Consider the following 8806-nt stretch of genomic DNA (forward strand, 5'->3'; position numbering starts at 1 on the left):
ATGGTGTGGGTCTTTCACAGCCAGTTATTTGGGCTTCATAGACAGCCACAGGGCAATTTCCTGCTCAAAACAGCTTGTGAGGCGTAAAGGTGCATCTGAACTATGAGGCCTGGGGCTGTTTTCCAGCTTGGAGGCCCAGGTGTGCACTGCAGTCACATGCTGCTTGTTTGTCAGGATGCGGCCTGCGTGTGTCATTGTCTGCCCTCTCTTCCCTCTCCTCCCTACCATGCTTCCAGATTTCCATTGGAAAGAAAACAGATTGAGGGCAGGAGGGTGGGTGGTGTGGTGGACTCCTGGTTTAGACTGCCTCAGAATTTCACACAGTTCACCTCACTAATAACAACACATTGCAGAGCTTGACCTGGCACAGAGAATCACTGTGGGATGGGCTGTTGCCAGCTTCTGAGCACCTAAGACCTGCAGACTGGGACTGTGGTAGTGCTTTTGAACCAAATTTCCTTTCCCAGACAACCACCACGTGGTGTCCTCAAGCATTCTTTGTTTTACAGCTACCATTACCAGTAGGGATGAGCTAAAGTACAATAGTTTTGGGAGAGGGCTGTTAGGGTCAATTCTGACCAATCTGCCCAGTTCTAGGACTTCAGTGGGTCTCTGTGTGCAAATGCTTAATCAATTTTAAAATACAAAATCCCCTGAAGTTTCCTTTTCATTTGACCACAGCTTTATTTTTGCCCCTGTTAACCCAGAATCACATCCTTTCAGTTTGAGATTATTTGTCTTAGAAATTATGGGTCACAGCTGTATGAAGTTGACTGAGGGAAGGTGAATGCTGCAGCCATTTTCTAATAATCTCCTTGATGTAAAGAGAAATAAGATCTCAGGTATGCTGTTAGACGTGTGCATTGCTGAGCAGTTGGAAGAATAGTGCTGTGAAAAAAACCTGAAATCAGAAATAGGTTAAAATACAGGTTTAACAACAGCCAGAGGCTATTGGTTGAAGCCTAGGTCCAGCAGAAGTCAGTGTCAAAGCTTTCATTGATTTTGCTGGATCAGGATCTCATCTGGAGAGGGCAAATGCAGAGTCAATGGAACTGCAGTTGCAGAAAGAGCAGTAAAGCAGCTGTGGTCAATGTTTCATATGGAGAAACAAAATTACAAACCTACAGTATGACCTTGATGAGAAAGTTAAAAGTGATTTTGAGGTGTCTACTTGTTCTGAAGAGAAGCTAAAGAAGATAACATAGTGAGAGATGATTAGAGCACGGCCTGGGCTCTGGCCACTGGGAGATCCTCTCTCCCAAACAAAACTCACAGCTGTCTCACATTACTGACTAAAGCAGAATCCTGAGGGGAGAGATTCCTCACAAATTACTTGTGAGAGCCCAACAGCATGGTTCAAACTCCCAGAGGACTTCTGGTTACAATTGTATAACAATACTAAAGTCCATTGAACTGATTGCTTAAACCAGAAGTAACCTTGACTGATGATGAGCTCCCTTGTATGTTGTAGAACTCCTACCTGGTAAATATTCACAGGCTTTGCACCCATCAGAGCAGCCCCCTGCTCTCTCAGTAGTAGGAACATCAAGCAGTCATTCCTACCCTATAGGAAGTGGTTTGGGAGAAGGCAGAATGAAAGAAATCTCTTTTTTAGTTTAAACAACACCTCCTTGGGTACTCTGAACAATCATGAATAGTAAGTAACATTACTATTTCTCTTCCCCTCCACTGTTTTTAAGCAGAAAATTTAATGCTAATACAACCTGAAGGTAGCAAGGGAAGCTTTTGTTTGTTTGTTTAGTAAGTGCTTTTTAAAGTCCTTTTAAAATCATATTTTATAAGGATTTTTTCTTTGCAAGGTTATGGCTAGAAAAGATCTGTAGTGGATGCAAAATTATCTCTCAGGCACTGAGTTCAGAAACAGATGTGAATTGTGTTCTATGGGTAACTCGTTGACGTCTTTTATTGTTACAGTTGTTGGATCAAAAAAAATAGTGGAGGTAGTGGAGACAGCAGACCTTTTGAGCAGCCTAGGAGCAGGCAAGCAACAAATGGGAATTTCACTGAACTGATTTTGTACAGCAAAAGCTTGGTACACAGTGCCCTCTTTGTTCCACAGAGAAGAGTGCATCACTCTGGACCTTGCTGCAAGGAATAAGCAAAATTCTAGCTAAGAACTATGTTGAAGGGATGCCAGCTGTTCAACTTGGCCTCCTCCTTAATCTTTGTGTGTTTGGAAATGCTGTGCAAGTCAGGGCTCCTCCAGGCCAAAGCACAGACTGCAACAAATATCTGAGCTTAGACATTTGTGTCCCTGCAGGGACATCTCTCAGACAGGGACACACAAGCCTTTGCCAGCACAAGAGGGGCTTTGCCCCTCTGTAGGAGCACCAGAACTGTGTTTGTTTCAAATGCTCTTTCTGTTGAAAGGCTCTTGGAGTTTGGAGCATTTGAGGGACCCAAATGCAAGGATCCAGTGAGATCCTCACTTGTTACATTCTCTGCCTCTGCTAGAGTTCAGCCAGGCTTGTCACAAGCTGGAAATGCCTCTCCTCTCCTAATTTTGGTAGCAATGAGAGGATGGGTCTTTTCGGAGAGCCCTCCTCACTGAAAGAAACACAAAATGCAGACATACAGAAGCTAAGAGCTTTCACACTCCAGGAAAACACAGAGTTTCTGAGTAAGCAACAAATCTGCATGGGAAGAATCTGAAAGGAGCCTGTTGCCCTGTGGTGTGGAAGTGTGTGTGGTGGACAGACTGCCCTCGGCGTCCGTGGATGCGGCAGCTGCTGTGCCTGCGCGCTCACAGGTGCTGCTGAGGCCTCAGCTGCTCACAGTTCCAGGAACTGGAGGAAGAGGCAGCCAGAAGGAGCAAAGAAAACACAGATTGAATATTCAGGAAAAGAAGATAAACTGTGCTGAGTGGCAGCTGGTCTTTAGAAAACAGGCTGTGTAAATACCCCAAGGGCCTTGTGCATCATCCCTGGGAAGCTAGTCCCCAGAGGGGGACTCAGCTGGATCACCACGCCATGCCACTCCACACTGGAGGTATGTTTACTTCTGCACAGTCTTCAGTGTTTCCTGTGAGAACATTCCCCTGCTCATAATCAGTATCTGCTGACCTTTCAACAAGCAGTGTTTCCCTTCTCTGTCTATACACATCTGTCTGTGCTAGAAAAAGCCTCCAAATAAATTATTTACTGCTCATCTTCTTCTGAAGGCAAAGGTGCAGTCCAGGGCCACTTTTTACAGTGTTGAGGGGAGAGACCAGCGACCAAATAACAGGATTGTGCATTTTGTCTTTAATGCATAGGTGGCATACAGTGTACTTTCTCTACCTGTGTATAATGGAAGCAGTTTGTAGGGAAAACTTGCCTGGAATAATTTTCTGCATTGTATATACTGACAGCTCTACTGATACTTTTGCAGTGGTAGGGATAGGTGGCTTTTAGAAGAAGAATACAGCTTGCTAGCAGTGTTTCAGTGCCAGCTGTTAGTGTTGCCTCTGGCTGTAATTGTGCAAACCATCCTTCAATGAATATTTGACAAAAGGTGTCACCACTTTGTGCTTCTGTTAACCCATAGGTCCATTTTGTGTCTGCTATGTCCCTTTCTTTTTCTGTTCATCCTTTGCTGTGTTTCTCTCTTCTCTCTCTGTCCTTCCCATGGTTCACCAGAAATGTGCTTTGTAATGTTTGTTCCCTGCAACTCATTTGTACTGGTGGCCTTGCCAGGCCTGGAGGCACACAGAAGTTTTGGCACTGGCTTTGATGGGAACTTCAGTGATCTTGACGAAAGAACTGACCCCAGCCTGGAGCTGTGGGTTTCCTTATAGGGCTCTGCAGAGGCCCCACAGAGCAGGGGTGACCAAAGGAGAGGGACAGCTGAAATGATTTGCTATCAAACAGTTTATTTGTCTAAGGTTTGGAGCAGAAGAGCAGTGCTGGTGAAGCAGCACTTAGGTGCCCTCTGGCCCTGCTTGGGGCTGCAGCTGTTGTCGCAGTGAAACATTCAGTCCTGCACCATCCAAACCCTTGGTCTCCCTTTCACTGTCCCCAGGCTGTGGTTTCCACCCACCTCTTCCATGCTTTTGGTACTTGCTGTCACCCAACACCTGGCTCAGCAAAGGAGCTATCTGGCAGAAAACTTTCTGTGACTGACTGACTTATTCTAGGTAATTAATAAATGAGAAATTCTGCCACACCAATGGCCTGCCAAGCATATGGCAGTGCTATAGATACACTGTGCTTGATGCCTCACACAGACAACATCCCTCCTCTAAGAAATTGTCAGCTTGATTTAGAAGTGAAAAATGGGAGGAAGAAGAGAAGAGATGTGGTCCTTGGCAGAGACCTGCCCTCTCCCTAGAGCACTACCTGGAGTGTTTTATTTCATGCAGGGGAAAGGAGCTGGGGATTCGCTGTTGTCTTTACTCTGCAGGCAAGCAGCAGGTAGTAGCAACACACCAGGGAGTGGAAAAGTAGTGTAAAGAATTAACTTGCACATTCACAAAAGCTGAAAGGAATTAAACGCATGGTGACTCCTGGAATTTACTTGTGCTCTTACTGTTCCACTCCTTAGTGCTCTATCTAAGATCCATACAGCCTCAGTTAAGGATCTGCGTCATCCATTTGTTTATTGGCTGCTCATGGTGCCCACAGACTCCAAATGAGAACAGACAATTATTTGCATTTACTGCCCTACTAGGGAACTTGTGCTGTGTATCAAAATCTAATTGTTCTAGGAATACAAACAAAGAGAAAACACAGAAGCACAGAAAAAAAAGAGCAAAATTTCTTTCAGTCTAAGAAGATTTTTAAAAAAGACCTGGAGAGAAGAAAGCATTATCACTTCCTTTTCATGTTTGGGAACTAGAGCATTAAGAGATCAAATAACTTGCTCAAAGTCATAGAGAGGGTGGGTCAGGAAATGAACCCAATCCATCACTAGCCTTTGCTTGCAATCCCATCTCTTCTTTAAATAAGGGCTCTGCTCCACCTGTGCAGGGAATGTGGTCATATAGCTGCCAGGCAATAGTCTGAGTGGGAGCATAAAACTCCCAGTTTAGGATGTAGGCTAAATTGTAGTTTTTGTAAGGGGTAAGAACTAATGCTGCTAATGACTGGCTACTCAATTCCATAGATCCATGAGAAGGACTCAGATTATACTCACTTGCACCTGTGACTTGCCTAAATCTGATAACTTACAGAATGTGCAATCACCTAAATACCAACGGCAGTGTTTTAGGACAGAAAAGCAAGGGAACTAAAGACTAAGAACAAAAATCTGTTTTGAGCTACCTGTTTTTTAATGAAGCCTGTCCTGAATATCCTCGTAAAGAAAGCCTGGGTGGAAGTTGCTGAGGGATGGAAAAGACAGCTTGTTTTTCCAGAAGCTGAAGTGGTTGCAGCCACTTGTTGTGTTGCAGGTGGGCAGTGGGCATGCAGCTGGTGGCTCCTGTGAGTCCATCAATTTGCCACTGTCATCACAGCGGCTGGAGATCCATTCCTGTATCCTGCCCTCTGTAAACAGCAGCTCATAACCACAAAGCATCAGGCATCTCTGCTCCAGCATCAGCTCAGGGAGCCTGAGAGCTCCTTGCTGAAAGCTGCTTTCTGTTTGCTTGTAGACATGTCAATATTTACTGAGTGAGGCTCCACTTTTGCCCAGCTGGAGCATGACAGCTTTGCCACTCTTGCACTCAGTGGCCCTATCTTCCAGCATTAACATCAGGAGGTGATGAGTGACCAGGCTGGCCTGATAAATGGGAAGAGATCTGCAAACAGAGAACAGCAAACACTTCCTGGGGGGCTCGGGACACCTGCTGAGAAAGATGTTCTTTTTTTCAAGGATCAGGTAGCTTCTGATGCTGTATCAGGAGAGACATAGGAAAGGTGCTGTTGGAGGTGCTGGGTGCTGGGGAAGGCCCAGCTGTGAGCAGGGGGGCACAGTGAACTGTTGAAGTGCCCTCATGGGGAAGGCACAGTGCCACCTCAGAGCTGTAGCTGTGTCACTGGGCTTTCAGCAGAGTCCTGTGAGTGCAATATTGGGGGGAAAGTGACAGTCCAAGAGGTGCACCAGCAAGGTTGACCCCCTCTCCTGTTTCTGATGAGAGTAAGGAAGGCAGGATGCAGGACACACTTGTGGGGAAGATGCTGTCAGGGGCTGGAAGGTGCTGAGCTCTGCTGCACAGTCACAGCTGAAGTTCCTCAGTTATCAGATGTGTTTGAGTGAGCCATTATATGCAAATAAAAATCAAGAGGCCAGTTTCTGATGTTTAGTGTTCAAGCTTAATTCTCTGGGATTTCACAGCTATTTGCAGATACTTTAGTGGTAGACACATTACAACTAATGGTTTGAATTTGGCTGGAGCTTACTGGCATGGTCTGCTCTGCATTAGGTGGACAATAGCTCCCAGTGGTGGGGACTGGCAGAAGGGAGGGATTAGTAAACAGTATAAAAGACTTAGATTCACTGAGGGATAATATTCTGAAAAGGATAAACTGTTCAGTTTGGGGTTCTTCTAGGGTAGGCTTTTTTTCATCCTTCTCCATTAGGACCATAGGAAAGAAATGTAAATTACTGAAAACTGGGCCTTTCTGTACAGTTTAAGTGGCAGGATGGCACAGTAGGTTCTCCAGATTTGGCTGAGACACCTTCGAAAATCCCTCAGAGATGTCAGTGTTGGTGGCAGCATTTCCCTGAGGATTTAGGAAGTGAGAGGGTCAGCAAGGAGGATATGAGGACAGGGAGTCAAGACATTATATAGAATCATAGAATTATTTATGATGGAAAATACCTCTAAGATTACTGAGGCCAACTGTTAACTCAGCACTTCCAAGTTCACCACTGAATGGAAACAGCAGAGTGTAGAATAAGGGAGGCAGTGATAATCAAGTGTTGAAAGAAAAGCTATGAACAATGAAAGGAAGGCAGGAGAAAATGATACAAAAATGGGGAATAATAGTTCACGCAATTAGTGAGAAATAGGAGTTTTGGCAGCAGAGCTGTGTATACAGCCAAGCAGTGTCAGTAGCATTTTCCAGCTTTTCTAATGCCACGCTTTGCATCATGCCTGTTTTAGCATGATGTGGGATTAGTGACCCAGAGGTTCAGATTTTCTTTGCCATTATGGATTTGACATTTCACCTCAGTGGGGCACAGAATCCCACAGTGGTGGTGGGGGACATTTTAAATGAATTTTCACAAAAAGGATATGAAACAAGCTGCCACACCAGAAAAGGGTACCAGCAGGGCTACACTCAGTACTGTCACTCAGGGAGCAGTGCGAGGCTGCAAGGGTCCCAGCCCTGCTACCCTGATCTAGCAGAGCCTGGGGCAGCCAGCAGCCGCACTGGGCTGCCTCCCAGGAGTGGGGTGGACAAGATCAGCCAACATCTGTTCCCCTTTAATCTCTTGTTCCTTTATGTTTTGGTGTAGCTCTTTTGTGCATAACAACTTGCATGCTCTGGCACATCCCCAGCCACTGTCCTGGATGGTGTTTCCTCAGCAGGCAGTGCTGCTGGAACTCAGAGGCTGGCATGTGTTAGGAGGTGGTGCAGGCTGCAGACTCCAGCGTGTTTCTGATGGCCCAGCTCCTCCTGCCCCCTGGACTTGGCAGGATTCCCGGGGCTCACCAGACCCCATCGGGAAGAGGCTGAACCATGAAAGTTGGTTCCCCTTCATGTCTCTGCTTCCAGTTGTTTTGATTACAAGGGGTGCAAGTCAGGACAGTGTCCAGGGCTTCCTTTCATGCACATCCTGTTACGCAGTGCTCTCCTCTCTGCAAGGAGAGCACCTGCAAGGTCCACTAGCCTGGAGCCACCGGTGCTTTTCACCTCTTGCAGATGCCACTGAACACGCTCAGATGCTTTAGGAGGAATGGGGAGGGGAATAATGTACTAACAGTACATTTTCATCTTCCAAAAATGCCTTGTGCTTTCTCAGCTTCCACCATGGCTTTAGGAAGTTTACTGGGACCCTGGTAAGGGAACTAAAGATGGTTTTTTCATGAGAAGAGTGGTCACAGATACTCTGTGGCATATTTCTCCATTTAACCCCTTCCTGAAGGAACTCGCAAAGCAGCATCCAGGGCAGCAGCCTGGAGGGTGATGGCTCCTTGTGAAACAAAGGGTTTAGACAGACTTTAGGAGGAGATGCTCTTTTCCCTCCAAGCAATGTATGAAATTCCAGATAATTTCCTTCTTCCTTGGTGTTTGGTTTGCAGGAGTTTGCCTGCAACTCCTCCAGGTTGGGAAGCACATAAGGATAATATAAATCACCTTCCACCTCTGAGCCTTTTGAAACATGAGGGATCTTACAAATGTTTGTCATCCAGGAGGTCACCAGCAAGAGGAACATACACAGCGCTGAACTTAGCTGAAGCAGTGAGACACCAGCTTCTGCATGACTGCACACTGCAGTCAGGAGTAGTAGTGATGGCAGTATTGCACATGGAAGAACAGTTCAGATGGTAAAGGGATGTCAGGAATACACAGTGGGACAGATATTGGACCCAGAGCAGCTCCAAAGGATTGTGAAATGACCCTTCTCCATGTCCAGCTCTAAGACAAAGCTGGCTGGGTCTGTAGTCCCAAAACTCAGAGCAAGGGAGGATAAATAACCATGAGGCCCTACGCAGAGGGAGCTGCTAGCTTCCATATTTTCCAAACCAACATCACTCAGCCCAGCATGTCTGCTTGGGTGGATGTGTTCTCCTCTCGAAGTCAGAAGGGCAAAGGGAGCAAGAAAAGACCTGTAAAGCTGAGCTGCTTGCCCTGCTGTGCTGGTTTTGGCAGAGATAGAGTTAATTTTCTTCATAGTAATTAGTATGGGGCTATGTTTT

This window comes from Camarhynchus parvulus, chromosome 3, assembly GCF_901933205.1.
Source record: "Camarhynchus parvulus chromosome 3, STF_HiC, whole genome shotgun sequence".
Taxonomy (NCBI): domain Eukaryota; kingdom Metazoa; phylum Chordata; class Aves; order Passeriformes; family Thraupidae; genus Camarhynchus; species Camarhynchus parvulus.